This window comes from Octodon degus, unplaced genomic scaffold (assembly GCF_000260255.1).
Source record: "Octodon degus isolate 3935 unplaced genomic scaffold, OctDeg1.0 scaffold00311, whole genome shotgun sequence".
NCBI lineage: Eukaryota > Metazoa > Chordata > Mammalia > Rodentia > Octodontidae > Octodon > Octodon degus.
Window position 1 is genome coordinate 1,199,993 of NW_004524887.1, and position 15,114 is coordinate 1,215,106.

Here is a 15,114-nt window from a genome sequence, read left to right on the forward strand (position 1 = left end):
CTTCTTCTTCTTCTTCTTCTTCTTCTTCTTCTTCTTCTTCCTCTTCCTCTTCCTCTTCCTCTTCCTCTTCCTCTTCCTCTTCCTCTTCTTCTTCTTCTTCTTCTTCTTCTTCTTCTTCTTCTTCTTCTTCTTCTTCTTCTTCTTCTTCTTCTTTTTTGTGGTACCATGGATTGAACTCAGGTCCTTGCACTTGCCTAGCAAGTGCTTATTCTACTGAGCTATCTCCCCAGCCCTAGAATTATTCAGATAACCAAATAAATAATTGTACTGAAATCCTGTGTAGGAGATATTGCAGATTGTTAAGCTAAGTTATTGTTTGAGCTGAGTATATATGTATCTTCATAAATACATTAACTATCTCCTTTAATGGGTCAAACTATATGCAATGTGTTTGGAAAAGATTTTTCCAAGTATAACAATTAGAAAAGCCATTTTCTTTTGTTTTAGTTGCTGTCTTGCTCATTAAAATATTCTTTCCCTATTGTCCCTGTGCATTGTTTTATAAGCTAGCATAAATTTTATTTAACATTAAAAATATGCTGAGGAAACTGTAATTCAATGCATTGTTAACTTTTTGTTAAAGACTCACTGAATAGATTTTTTCCAGAACAATGAATTTGCAAAATTGTTGTCTCAAGTGATTAGGAACAACTACTCAGCTTTTACAACTTCCTTTCATGTTTAAAATACTGTCCAAAAGCTGGCTCCGGGGGCCATTCAACAGTGGATCCTAGTGCAACTCAGACTCACTCTTAGTAGCTTACTGGCATTCTCCATCAGGCAATCTATTTAACTCTGTGGTCCAAACACTCTGCTTCGAAGTATTACAATAACTTATCTTATAAGGGTATTATGAAAATTAAATTGAATAATAGATGTAAAGAAAATACAAGACTACAACACATAGTAAACACAAATGTTAGATACTATAGTATTATTAATGACATGCGGCCAGATATAGAGCCACAGTGGGTATCATAGTTGAACTTCAATGGCCATTTGCATTTTTCCATTGATATTTGCTATAATAGAAAACTGTGTATAATAAAATAAAAAATGAACCTTGTAAGTTAATATGTTTCAAGGAATATCTGCTGAAAAAATCATCAGTAATTGTATTTCCAGAGAAACACAAACATAAAACAAAGAGAGAAGCTCCTAAAAATGTTTGGCTTGAGAAAATAATAATAAAATCCAGGACAGAAATTTAGACTGTCAATCATAAACTGATGAACTTTACATTACATTTGGCTTATACCAAATGTTTGTTTTAATTTCCAGTTTAATTGGATTTAAAAAGTAAGAGTAGGTCATTTACATAGATAAATTCATCTTTTTGCTGTAATCTATACATACAGATTAAATTTGCAGAAAAGCATTATTAGTATTAAACCAATAAATAATTGATCTACTTTATAGCAAGTTTAGATTCATGAATACTATGTATTTTATAGTATATTTGTGTCATTAATTAAAAGCCTTCATTTTGTAATTGTAAGATCAAAGTATAGTAAATGGAAGCCTACTTTTAAGCTATTCATACTTTATCAACTTTTCTCCTATATTGTTGAAATCCATGATGTATTCATGAACAAATGATACAGGTACAGTTCTACATGCAACATTTAACTCAGCTTTTTTGATAAATCCTTATTGAATTCTTATGTGGCAGATTTCATTCTAGGCAGTTGAAGAATTCAAAAATAAATAAGTAGCCCTTGTTCTCCAGGAACCTATGGCTAGTGGTTCCTGGAGAAGAAAGAATACAACAACCTCAAAACAAATGGCACTAAAGTTTCATAACAGAAAATTATATTTGGTGAGATGACTAGAAAACATTTGCATGAAGAGGTAATATATGAACTAGTTTCTAAAAGGTGAGTGAAATTTTAATGAATAGAAATATTTTAGGTCATTTTAGGCAAGATTATCAGCAAATGAAAAAGAATTACAATAGTTTAGAAACACTGGACATTTATTGAGAAAATACAGTTTCTGGTGTGGTTGACACGGTTATAGAAACTAGCTCATGTAGAATGAATGATATCAAATTTAAAAAGCCTAGTATTTTAAGTTAAATAGTGAGTTTTCACAGATTTTTCTGGAGAAAAATCTGCAAGTATTTGTTCATTTCTAATTTCTTATGTTATGACCAAGAAATGATATTTAATAAGCTATTAATGCCCTATTTTTAGGATTAACTACTTGGCCTTAATTAACTGTAAAGAGCCCAAGAAACATCAGAAAGTAACTAGAACACTGCATGAGCATTCGTATCTGTGCCACATTAAATTATTCCGGCCATCAATGTGCCTATTTATTTATTTTAGGGAAGGGTCTACAGGGTGTACAGGGTCTCACTACTATATCGGACTTGTAATGATCCCCCTGTTTACAGCCTCCCAAGAGTGGGGATTACAGGTGCGCACCACCAAGCCCAGTCCCAATTGCTGCCTCAGCGTGCCTCGGGGGCAGGGTCAGCACAGGCCCCTTTTTATTTTGTCTTTGGACTGAAAGCATTTTGCTTATAGGTGTAGAACTCGAGTTGAGATGACTCGACAGTTGGGGCTAGTTGGATGTGTCAGTTAAAGTTCCTACGTGTAGCATTCTCATGTATTCTGGATTTCTGGAACTATAAAGGTCCCAAAAGAAATGTCCAGATAGCAAGTTTCAAGAAACTAAGGCATGAGCCAGAACTGCATGCCTTCTAACCTAGATTCTGAAGGTACACACATTGGTTCAATTATATTCTAATGCTTTTAAGTGAGGTGGTTAAGTCCAGGCCACATTCAAGGAGAGGAGAATAGGTATAAGGGATATTAGACTGGATTGTCAGAGACTGGTAAAGTATATTTTTGGGAGTATTTGGGTTTGTCATGGAGGCATGACCCTGAGTATTACATCTGACCATGGGTCCTTCCTCTTGTTGTTCCTCTGTTCTCCTTCTGGGCACTGGAAGTTAGGTAGGTCCCCTGCCAAGCTCCTCGCTCATGCTGTTTCTGCCTTGGACAGAGCAACTTTAGACTAACTCATCTGAAACTGGCAGGTAGACCTCATTTCCTTTAAGTTGAATGTATCATGTATTTGTATAAAAACAGAAAGCTAGTAAGTACAGAAAATTGGTATCAGATGAGGGAAAGGAGAGAAGACAGGAAACAAAGAAATGGGAAAAATAATTTAAGTATATATAGAGGATAGCTGAGAAGATTGTACTAATAATTTCTATCAATTTTTTTGAAAGTAGCAGTCAATGCTTAAAATTTTACTTTGACTATACGCTAATATCTATAATTTGAGCAACTACATTGATTGACAAAATGTGCAATAGAACAACCATGGTTGAATGTCCTTCTTCTCATTCTTTTAACTATATCCTGTCTTATCTATTATTATTATGCTCACTTTAAATTTTAAAAATAAAAAGGAAAAAAGAGAAGGAAAAACTACAGATTTATTGAAAGAAGAATAAAATTTTAATTGTTTGATCACTCTAGCATATCTATAACTTGTAGTCTGAGCAACAAATTTGACGATGTCAATATGTATAAGTGTTAATATTCCACTTTTGTTCTGAAATTCTGTACCATTTGTACTGCCTTATTTTGCTTTATTTATGTCATTGTTATTATTATTTGTTCTAGATTTTTTGTTTTTCCACTTTAAAATAAAAAAGAAAATTTGTACCCGAGAAGTGTTATCATTACTGTAACTGTACGCGACCATGCAGTTCAGGAGTATTTTTAATTGGGTTGTGAAGGGACTTGGAGATGTATGGAGAATTTGACTGGAGAACAGTTAGATTTTAAGCAGATCTTGGTGAGTGATCCTGGTCAGTGCTCCAAAAACCAGATGTAGATTATAAAGTTGATAGCAAAGACCATATTCATGAAGTTTTGGTAGGGAATGAAGACGTTATCAGAAATTTGAATAGAGACAGGCATACTACACATTGGCAAAAAATAAATTGTGTAGAAGTTTTTTCATGTCTTGTGACTTTGTGGGAGGCTAAGTTTAAAGATCATGGACTAATTGATTTGGATAAGGACATCTGAAGGCAGCTCAATGTTAAAGCTATGGGATGAATGCTGATGACTATTTCTAACCAGATTTATATTGAGAATCAACAGCAAAAAGCAGAAAATAAATATTTAAAAAAGACAAAATTTTGCACTGAAAAGAATAACATGTGAACCTGGGTGCAGTGCAGGTATAGTTCCTAAAGAGATTAGTGTCATTAAAAGTAAACCATGTCCTTTGTACACATATAATAATAAAAAGCCTTGAGAGCATCTCAAATATTAGCAACATCCAAGCCCTTACAGGCTCAAGGGTACAAATGTGTAAGGGTTCTCCAAGAAGAGTTTCTTAGCCAATTGATTCCTCATGATTCACTTCACCATGCTCAGGTATTCAGAGTTTACCTAAGCCATATCATAGGCTAAAAGTACTGAGGTACTGTTGATGGTGGGGCCAAACCTTAGTTAGTTCATATGATGCTGGATTTACTACAAGGTAGAATGCAAGAATTGTGGTGTTTTGGATGCTTCCACTCAGATTTCAAAGGAAGTCCTGGGAGACAAAGCAACATGACCCTAAGAGTTAGAATGTATGAATTTGTGGATATGAAACCAAAGGTACAGTGGAGAACCCAGGAAGTTAGGGATATAAGCAATGTGGAATATCTACCAAGAAAAGTCAAAAGCAGGGTGTAGAGTGAAAAAAAAGGCCATGTGAGATGCAACTGGCAAGGTGATAGGGGTGAGACTGCCCAAGCCACTTGAGAACTCTGATGTAGCCATCACATCCCCAGATGCCAGATGTGGAGCTATATGATTTAACATTTGCTCTGCAGTTTTGTTTTTGGCTTGGTTATTTTGTCTTGCTTTAGATTAATTCTCTCTTTTTCTGTTCCTTTCTTTTGGAAGGGAAATGTTTACCTCAGACAAATTTATTTTGAGATTAAAGAAGTTACTTTTTGAATTTTACAGAAGTTCAGAGCTAAAAAGTTTAAGACACAGAAGAGACTTTTGCTTGGACTTTTTAGAAATGGAACTGTTGAGACTTTAAGGAAGCACTTAGTACTTTACTAGTAATATATGAAATAATTATATTATTTTAGATGAATTAACCACCTTGTACTTATTTGGAGATTAAATATGGTTTAAGATGTGTTTGGGCATCAAGTTGACAAGGAGTAGAATGTAACTGTCAAGTTGGATTGCCAACTTGATGGGTCTGAAAGCTGCTTAGGGAATTAGTAAAACAAAAATCTTAAATGTCTGAGTATGTCAAAGTTGGTAAACATGAGGTCCTATATTTTGCCTCTGGCCCTTTCCTTTCTGCTATTGTTCATCTGCTTTGTTTCTATCCAACATGAGTTGACCAACATTCTTTGGTCAAACCCTTTCTCCATCATGTCTCTGCTTTTGAGCCAGACCATCACAAGGCAAACCTTCCTAAACTATGGACCAAACAAACTCCTCATATATTAATTTATGAGTGTCAGGTATGTTGTTTAACAATAAAAACTGTCATAAATATAAGGGAATAAAAAGGCTACCTTGCAAAAGATAATGTGGTATAGAAGACATTGTTCCATCATCGGAAAACACAACCTATTACAAATGTAGAAGTTAGTCATTTTAATTAGCTTGCTTTTAGCTTAACTAGTATTTGATTGGATAGTCCTATCAATCTTTACATAATAATGGTTAACTTAAAAATCACTTGTTTACATAAATGGCCTAACCTAACTTCCAGTCACCTCTATCACTGTAGTAACCAACTGATTTCTACGTAAGGTTGTGGCCACTGAGACTCCCCTGTCTACCTGGCGTTGCAATCCAGAAACCCTAATATATCAACTACTTTACAGAAGGTATTTAAGAGATTTACAAGAGGTTCACAGGGTCAAAAGTGTTACAGCTTTTGTTTTTAATTCTTAAATAAGATAAAAATGTTATATGTATTCCAAATTGAATTTTAATATGCATTTTTTCTAGAAGAAGACACTACAGTTATTAACAATGTCATTTTTACTTAATATAAATGGTTTAAAGATGCCTGATAAGTAGAACTCCATTCTAAAATATTATCTAAGTGAAACATATTACAAGATTTAAAACTAATTTATAAATAGATACATGGCATTTTGTACATACTTCTTTTTCTGCTAGGACATCAACTTGTATGAGATAAAATTTTCCTGTTGTTTACTGCTATATTCCTAAGACCTAACTCAGAGCTTGTTATATGACAGACCTCAAAAATATGTACAAGAACAAATGAATGAATCATTACACTTATTATATGCAACATTCCATATTTGCAGTGTGTTTTAATAAATTGAGGGAAGACTTCAATTTCCTAAAATGAACTAATCTTTATCACAGTTGTGTCTATTTTTTATTAATTAAAATACAAAGTATTTTGGATTATAAATATGTATAATGAAAGATCAAAAATTCATCACTAGATGACTGTGAGAGAAGTGAAATTCAAAGGCATTTGAACTGGAGATGAAAGTGTAGGCAAAAGTAGAACCAATAGAGTTCAGAACAGAAGGAAAAGGAGACTCATGAAGTTAAGATTTAGCAACACAAATAAGGTGTATTAGGTTAGTTTAACAGCAGTTTATTCCAGAAACTATGAGGTTTGATTTTTTAAAAAATCCTATTCCTTTAACCAAGGACTAAGATCTGAGTTTCAAGGAGAATAACAGCAGAGAATTAAAAATATATTTCTTATCCTTGTTCTTAAATCTGTTATTTTTAAGTGTCTTGGTTTTATTTACCTGATGTTGATTACCTAACTTAATTAGTATAATACAAGTTAGGGAGTATATTCAAAGTCTCCACATTGTAAGATTAATCAGTAAATTAGATATAATTTGGGCTCACTGATAATACATTATAATTGTTTATTAATTTGTTTTTATCTCTAAGAGACCTAACCCCTTTTAGATTAGTCATTGTACTTTTACTCCCATGCATAAATATCCATACACAGATATAAAGTCTTACACTTATAATTTATTAAGTTATTAACCTATAAATATTTATTTGCAAGTTCCTAATCTAGAACACATGTATATAAGATGAAATAAAGTTACATGCATCCATAGTTTCATAGTCATTAAAAAGAACTTTAATTCATAATTGTATATAATTAAATATTCATATATATATATATATATATATATATGTTTGGCTACATGACAAAGTATTATGAGGCCTTAATGGTAATACAATTCATACATATATAGATAATATATTTCTGATGTATATTTAATTGTATTTGGAAATTAAAAGTAAAAATAGTAAGATACTAGATCATATACGTAGCATAATACAATGTTTTTAAGTTAATGGCATATTATAACAGCACCAAAGCCACTGGTTGAACAAATAAAACAAATGTTCATAAGTACATAAAATAAAACACATACATATGTATACTTTTATACATTTGTCTTTATAAATAACTTATGTTATTAAGTCATTTTTGTGATGATTCAAATAAAGGGGGCCAGCAGGAGAAAAAAGGAGTGCTGCAAACTGAACAAACTGAGGTCGGGCTTCATAGCAAGAAACTAACCCGCACTTCAGTGGAACTAAAGGGACAGAATGCTGGGAATATCCAGGAAACACATTTTAGATGGCCCTAGAAGTCTCGCTGGGATTAATCAACACGCATCTGCACTCTGTCTGCCCACTTTGTCTACCATTATTGTGGCGACATGCCTTGAAGTGGATATTTTTTTCTTCCTTTGTCCTCCAGTCTTGCTTCTGATGTCTTTCCCTTCTTCTATTGTTCTATTTTCCGTCATAATTCCTTTTGTAGTCACTCCCCTGAAAGTAAAATTGCCATATTCTGACAGATTATTTATTGTATACAATTTCCTAGTCTGTTTAAAAATGTAGTTTTTATCATTAAAGGTGGTAAACTGATAGTTACCACAGTTTATGATTTTCTAGGCTACATTTCATACTAATGTTACCACTGATTGTACTGCTTCAGGAAAGGTGACAATTCTTCTAATCAGTTGTTCTTCCTGGTTTGCCAATAATGAGCCTACCTAAAAGTCATCAGTAATACTGTAGGCCAGACCAAAGAACCAGAGGCCAAGTAGGCAGCAACTCCTCATTCACCCAAAAGTGAAGAGGCAGGATCTTCAACAGATTCTCAAATATAAAAGCAAGTTATGTCTGGAAGGCAACTCTAAGAAACAGTCATTTCCTAAGAGTTTTCAATATTAACAATAGGCAATTTATAAGCATCAACCCAGAATTAAACTTAAAAAAGAGAGATATATAAAATGAAAAGACACTCCAACACAATACAAGCCCAGATGCCCAGCTCACCAAAGGCAAACCCAGGAAGCAATGATTGGAACACTCCAAAAGAGTACCACCTGGACTGTCTGAAGTAGGAATAGCAAAAGTAGTAAAACAGAAGAATAAGTCCGTAGAAATAAAAAGCAAAAAATTTTTTCAGGTAACTACGGAAATGGTGACGTTAAGGAAAGACATAACTAGTAACTTTGGAGGATATACAAAAAAATATATATAGGATCTTAGAAAAATGATGTGAACCATGAAAACCCAACGTTGGAAAGAAATGGAATCCATGAAACACATTCAGATACCCAGACTTAAAACACTGAAAGTATACATAGCAGAATGAGCTACTGTGAGAACTTCCAATAGAAGAGGACAGGATTGCAGTTAGTCATTATGAAAAGAAAGTATTCTTAAAACTAGCAAGGTGCCATAAGAAATCAATTTAGCAGCTGTGAGATGATGCAAAGAAGAATAACATATGATTGATCAGAGTCAATGAAAAAGCAGGAGATAGCACAAATGACATTTTAAAAAAGTCTATTTAGTGAAGATATGGAAGAAAATTTCTCAACAAGGAAAAAAGAGTTTGACACACAGATAAGTGAGGTATATAAAACTCTAATTAACCATGATTTTAAAAATCTACATCTTTCCAGATAATAGTCAAGATCCCAGAAATCCAAAACAAGAACAGAATGTTAAAAGCTGTTACAGAAAAGCAACTAATCACCTATAAAAGAAAGCCCATCAGAATCACAGCAGACTTCTCAGCCCAAATTCTCAGGTCATGGAGTGAAGTATTTCAAGCTCCAAAAGAAAACAATCTCCTACCCAGATTTATGTATACTGTAAAACTATCTTTCAAAATAGATGGATAAATAAGAGATACTTCCATGACAAGTAATGTAGGAAATTCATAACCACCAAACCAGCATTTCAAAGTGTTCTGAAGGACATTTTAGGAAGAGATAATGAAGATTAGAGCTCCATGAAACCTAGCAGAATAAATCTATCAGACAAGGCAAGACATTGAGAAGAGGAGAAGAGGGAATCAGCAAAAGGAAAATAACATGTCAAGACTACGTCGATACATATAATTTACAACCATCAATGTAAATGTTCTCAATTCACCAATCAAAAGAAACAGATTGGAAGAATAAATTAAGAAGCAAGATCCAACATTATGCCACATACAAGAAACACATTTAATTAAAAAAAGAAATTCATAGACTGAAGTCAAAGATAAAAAACAATACTCCATGCCAGAAGAACACAGAGAAAAGCAGAGATAGCTATTCTGTTTTGCAGATAAAATGTATTTCAAGCCAAGACTGATTAAGGGAAACAAAGAAAGTCACTATACCCTTGAAAAGTAAACTACCTAAAAGAAATAGCAATCACAAATATATATATAACAAATGTGTGCCCAACTACATAAAACAAACCTTAACACACATGAAAATCAAAGAAGCACTAATACAGCTATAATGGTGATGTTCACCACTGTGAAATATAGAAAAACCAATTAGATGAAAAAACAATAATGAGATACCAGAACTGAACCAAACTTTTGAACAAATAGACTAAATAGATGAATGTTCTATCCCAAACATCAGAATAAACATTATTCTCAGCTTCACGAAGGACATTCTCCAAAATAGACCACGTGCTAGGTCACAGAACATGCTTACATAAATGCAAAGGAACTGAAATTACTCCATGTATACCAACAGACTATACTGCAATAAATTGGAAATCATTAGCAAAAGAAACCACAAGAGCATCATAAACACATGGAAATTAAACAACACTCTCCTGAATAATCAATGGATCACAGATGAAATTAAAGAGGAGATTACACAATTTCTACAATTAAACAATAGCGACAATACAACATACTAGAATTTATGGTATGCAACGAAAGCAGTCCTGTGAGGACAGCTTACAGTTGTTAATTTCCATATCGAAAAAACAGAATGAGCTCAAATAAACAACTTCAACTTTCTAGAAAAGGAAAAAAAAATCAAGTCCATTTCTTGTACAAGGGAGGAAACTATAAAGGTCAGAGTAGAAATTAATTCAATGGAGACTAAGAAAAAGAAAACAATAAGAAGAATCACTGAATCACAGATTTGGTTCTTTGAAAGATTAATTAAATTGAGACTCTTTTAATTATCCTTATCAATGAAAACAAAGACTCAAACCCATAAATGAGAAATTAAAAGGGTGAAATCATGAAATATCCCACAGAAAACCAGAAAAGCATCAATACCTACTTTGAGAATTTGTATTATAATTGAAAAATGCAAAAGAAATAGACAGATTCCTAGATATATATGAATTACCAAAGCTGAATCAAGAAGAAACAAAAATTCTAAATAAATCAATATCAATTAGCTAAATTGAAAATATGACTGAAAACCTATCAACCAAGAAACCCCCAGGCAATGAAAAATTCACTGCTGAATTCTAAAAGAAATTTAGAGAAGACTTAATGCCACTACTTTTCAAACTCTAATAAATTTGAAAGGGAAGTATTATACTCAAATCCATTCCTGGAAGCAAGGATTACCCTGACAGCAAAGCCAGAGAAGGATCCTAACAAAAACAAAATAAAGGCCAATCCCCCTAATGAACATAAATGGAAAATTCCTCTACAAGATACTGTCAAGTAGAATGCAGCAAATTATCAAGAAGATTATACACAACATAAAACATAGGATACATCTCAGAGATTCAGGAACAGTTAAACATATGCAAATCAGAAAATGTAATACATATTAAAAGAGCTGAGAAAAAAAATCACTTCAATAAATACAGAAAAAATTGCCAGCAACTCCAACACCTTAACATAATAAAATCCCTACAGAAAATTGCAATAGATGAACTTCATCTCAGTCTCATAAAAAGCCATCTATGACAAACCAACAGTCTACCTCATATAAATGGACAAAAGTTGAAAACTTTCAACATAAAATAGGGATCAAGACAAGGATGTTCCTTGACACCACTCTTACTCAATATTGTTTGGGAAAATATTAGCCAGAGCAGTTAGACAAGAGAAAGAAATAAAAGGAATAAAAAAAAAAGGAATACAGATAGGAAAGGAAAACCGGACATGGTGGCATACACCTGTAGTCCCAGTGCTGGGGAAGCTGAGACAGGAGGATCACTATGAGTCCAAGCTGCATAGTCAGATCAATGAATAAATAAATAAATAAATACCAAAATGGCATCTAAAAATGTGAAATCCTAGGAAACATCTAATGGGGTATTAACAAAAGCTTTTAATTAGTAATAATCATGCCTTGGAAAATTCTCATTGGCTATAATACTGTCACTGCACGAAGCTTGAAATAATCTAATAAAGGAAGTAAAAGACCTCTATAATGAAAACTATAATACTCTGGAAAAAAGAGATAGAAGAGGATATCAGGAAATGGAAAGATATCCTTTGTTCTTGGTTAGAAAGAACCAACATAGCAAAAATGACCATACATTCAAAACTGTTATACAGATTTAATGCAATCGCAATGAAAATACCAACAGCCTATCTCACAGAATTGGAGAAAATAAGCCTAAAATTCATTTTGAACCACAGGAGACCTAAAATAGCAAAGGGAATATGGCAACAAAGGCAATGCAAGGGGCATCACAATCCCTGACTTGAAATTATACTCAAATCTACTTGATAAAAGCAGCATGGTTTTTTTGAGGGGGCAGATCTGAGGATCAATGTAACATATTGGAAGATACACAAACAACTCCAAACATACCTACCTTAATTTTGACAAAGAGAAGAAATATCTTCATTGGAAGAAAGATAGCCTCTTTAATAAATGGCTTAGAATAATTGGCTTTTCTCATGCCAAAGATTAAAAGTGAACTTCTGTCTTTTACTATGCACCAAACTAAAATCATAATGGATCAGGGATCTAAATATTAAAATAGAAAATCTAAATTTTCTGGAAGATAGATTAAGTAGAGCTCTTGAAGACATTTGTTTTGGCAAAGACTTTAGGAACAAACCCCTATTTGTGTCAGAAACATCACAAAGAACCAACAATTAAGATTTCATTTTATTAAAAAGATTTTGTGGGGCCGGGGAGATGGCTCAGTGGGATAAGCGCTTCCCTGGCAAGCGCAAAGGCCTGAGTTCAATCCCCAGTTCCACCAAAAATAAGTAAATAAATAAATATAAAAATTAAAAAAAAAAGATTTTGTGAGGCTCAGGATATATCTCAGCAGCACTGCCCAGCAAGTGCAAGGTCCTGAGTTTGATCCGTAATACAAAAATAAATAAAGAAAGAAATAAAAGATTTTGCATAGAAAAAGAAATGATCAACACAGTGAGACAGTGAAGAGGCACCTTGCAGTGTGGGAAAAAAAATTACCAGCTATTCCTGAGATAAAGGACTGATACCTACAATATAAAGAACTAAAATAAATAAATAAATAAATAAATAAAAATCTGACATTCACATTTAAAGGCCTAATCTAAAAATGGACATTTGAAATGAACAGATAGCTCTCAGATGAAAAGGTACAAATTGCTAATAAATAAATGAAAAACGTTGGATTTATAATAATTAGTGGTCATTTTTGAGATGTGAATTAAAGTAACCCTGAGAGAACTGGCGAGATATCTCAGCAGCATAAAGCACTTGCTTAGGTAGACACAGTAATTGGGGTTTGATCCCCAGTTAGCCATGCCGGCCCCATCCCTGGGGTGTGCTGAGATGGCAAATGAGACTGGGCACAGTGGCATGTGCCTATAATCCCAATACTTGGGAGGCTGAGAACAGTAGGATCACTATGAGTCCGATCTGTGTAGTGAGACCCTGTAGACCCTGTACTAAATACAAAGAAAGAAAGAAAGAAAGAAAGAAAGAAAGAAAGAAAGAAAGAGCCAGCCAGCCAGCCAGCCTGAGATTCCATCCCTCCAGCAGGAATGGCTATTATTAAGAAAACAACCAACAACAAATGCTGTTGATGCTGTCAGAGAAAACAACCATTCCACTCTCAGTGGGAGCATAGATTGGTGCAGTCACTGTAGAAATAGTATATGGAGATTCCTCAACAAAACTAACACAAGAGGTTTTACTGGACCCAGCTATTTCCCTTTTTAGTATTTTCCCCAATGAATAAAAAGTATCATTTTACAGCAATATATGCCAACTCAGTATGTGTCCACCCATGTTTACAGTAACACAGTTTGTTATAGCTAAATTGTGGAAGCTACCCAAAATGCCCATCAACTGATATATAAAGATATATATTTTTATACAGTAGACAAGTATTCTTCCATTAAGAAGGATAAACTTGAGGGCTGAAGAGATAGCTCAGCGGTCTAAGCACTTGTCTGGGAACTGCAAGGACCCCAGTTCAATCCCTGGTACTACATGGCTTGCCAGCCCTGGAACCCTGGGTATGTAATGCTCTCTACCAATAAATAAATAAGTAAAAGTCTTATAAAAACAATTCTGAGGTTTTTCTTTTTTAAACTCTATTTGGTTGTTGCAGGGTCTCACTATGCAGCTTGGACTCACAGGGATTCTCCTGCTTTCAGTGCCCCCAGCACTGGGATTATAGGCATGTATCACTATGCCCAGCCTGCCTCTGGCTAGCTCAGCCTGCCCTTGAGGGCAGGGCCAGTGCAGCATGTGATACTAGGGATTGAACCTCGGTCCTACACTTGCCTAAGCAGGTTCTTTAGTCCACTGAGCCATCTTGCTGGGCCTCAGGTATTTTGAAAGGAGCAGTTAATGCTTAAATTTTTTTTTAGCTCTGATTTTTTCCTCTTTTGAACTTCTTATAACTTCTTTGTTATTGTTTTGTTTTTCTTTAAATGAATCTTACACATTTATATCTGGCAATCTGAACAACTAGTTTGGGGATAGCATCATGTGACACAGCAACCATTGTGAATTCCTATTATTTTGTTTGGTGAAATCTTGTATTGTTTCTAATTTTGTTTTCCTTTTTTCTATCACTATTTTGTATTCTTTAAAAATAAAAAAAAGATAAAGTTGAGACACTTCTAGCTTAATGGTTACACCTTGAGACCACACTCTTAAGTGAAATAAATTGGACATTGATACTGAGGATAAGAAACAATTTAAATACAAACTAAAATACATAATAGAGAGTGGGAAAGAGAAACAGAGTATTCAAATAAGATGAGGAACAAGGGAGGGAAGAGGCAGAAACAAAAAAAGGAACAAGGAAAATGAGAATAAATAGAAATAAAGCTTTTTTGTATATCAGCAGGGGAAAGGAGTTTGAAAGGAGGCAAAGGGAATGGGGGAATGTTTAGGAAAGTACCTGACCTAATTTTACAAATGCTTTTTGAAAATCTGCATTTTTCTGAGGGAATCTGGGAATAGAGATACTATTTATATAAATCCTTACTAAATTTGCAATGTTCAGTACATTATGACTGATCTCATATATAAACATATTGATACAATTTAAACTAAGAAATAATGAATAATTACATTCTTTTTAATGTAACAAAATTAAAAAAATAATAACTACTATTGGAAAAATATATAAACAAATGTGTTTTCATTTTCTTTCAACTTTTTTGATTTTTTATTTTCAAACTAAAATGTACAGAAAAAAAATCATATAGTATTTCAAAACAAGATAATAGAAAATTGGAAATGATTTTTATATCACATATTGTTCAAAGTAGTTGTTCAGATTATCAGATATAGGTATTTAACACTGATCAAACAATTAAACATTAACAATTCCTTTCAATAAACCA

General features: G+C 33.4%; 1 protein-coding gene and 1 non-coding gene across 2 annotated transcripts in view; both read right to left on the minus strand.

Moving 5' to 3' along the window:
* The window catches only part of LOC101574641 (attractin-like protein 1), a 699,390-nt gene that overhangs the window by 324,607 nt on the left and 359,669 nt on the right, over positions 1 to 15,114 (minus strand). The gene's annotated exons all lie outside the window — the stretch shown is intronic.
* On the minus strand, positions 11,552 to 11,694 carry LOC111814414. The gene has a single exon (XR_002819410.1). It is a non-coding gene; the product is annotated as a U4 spliceosomal RNA (small nuclear RNA).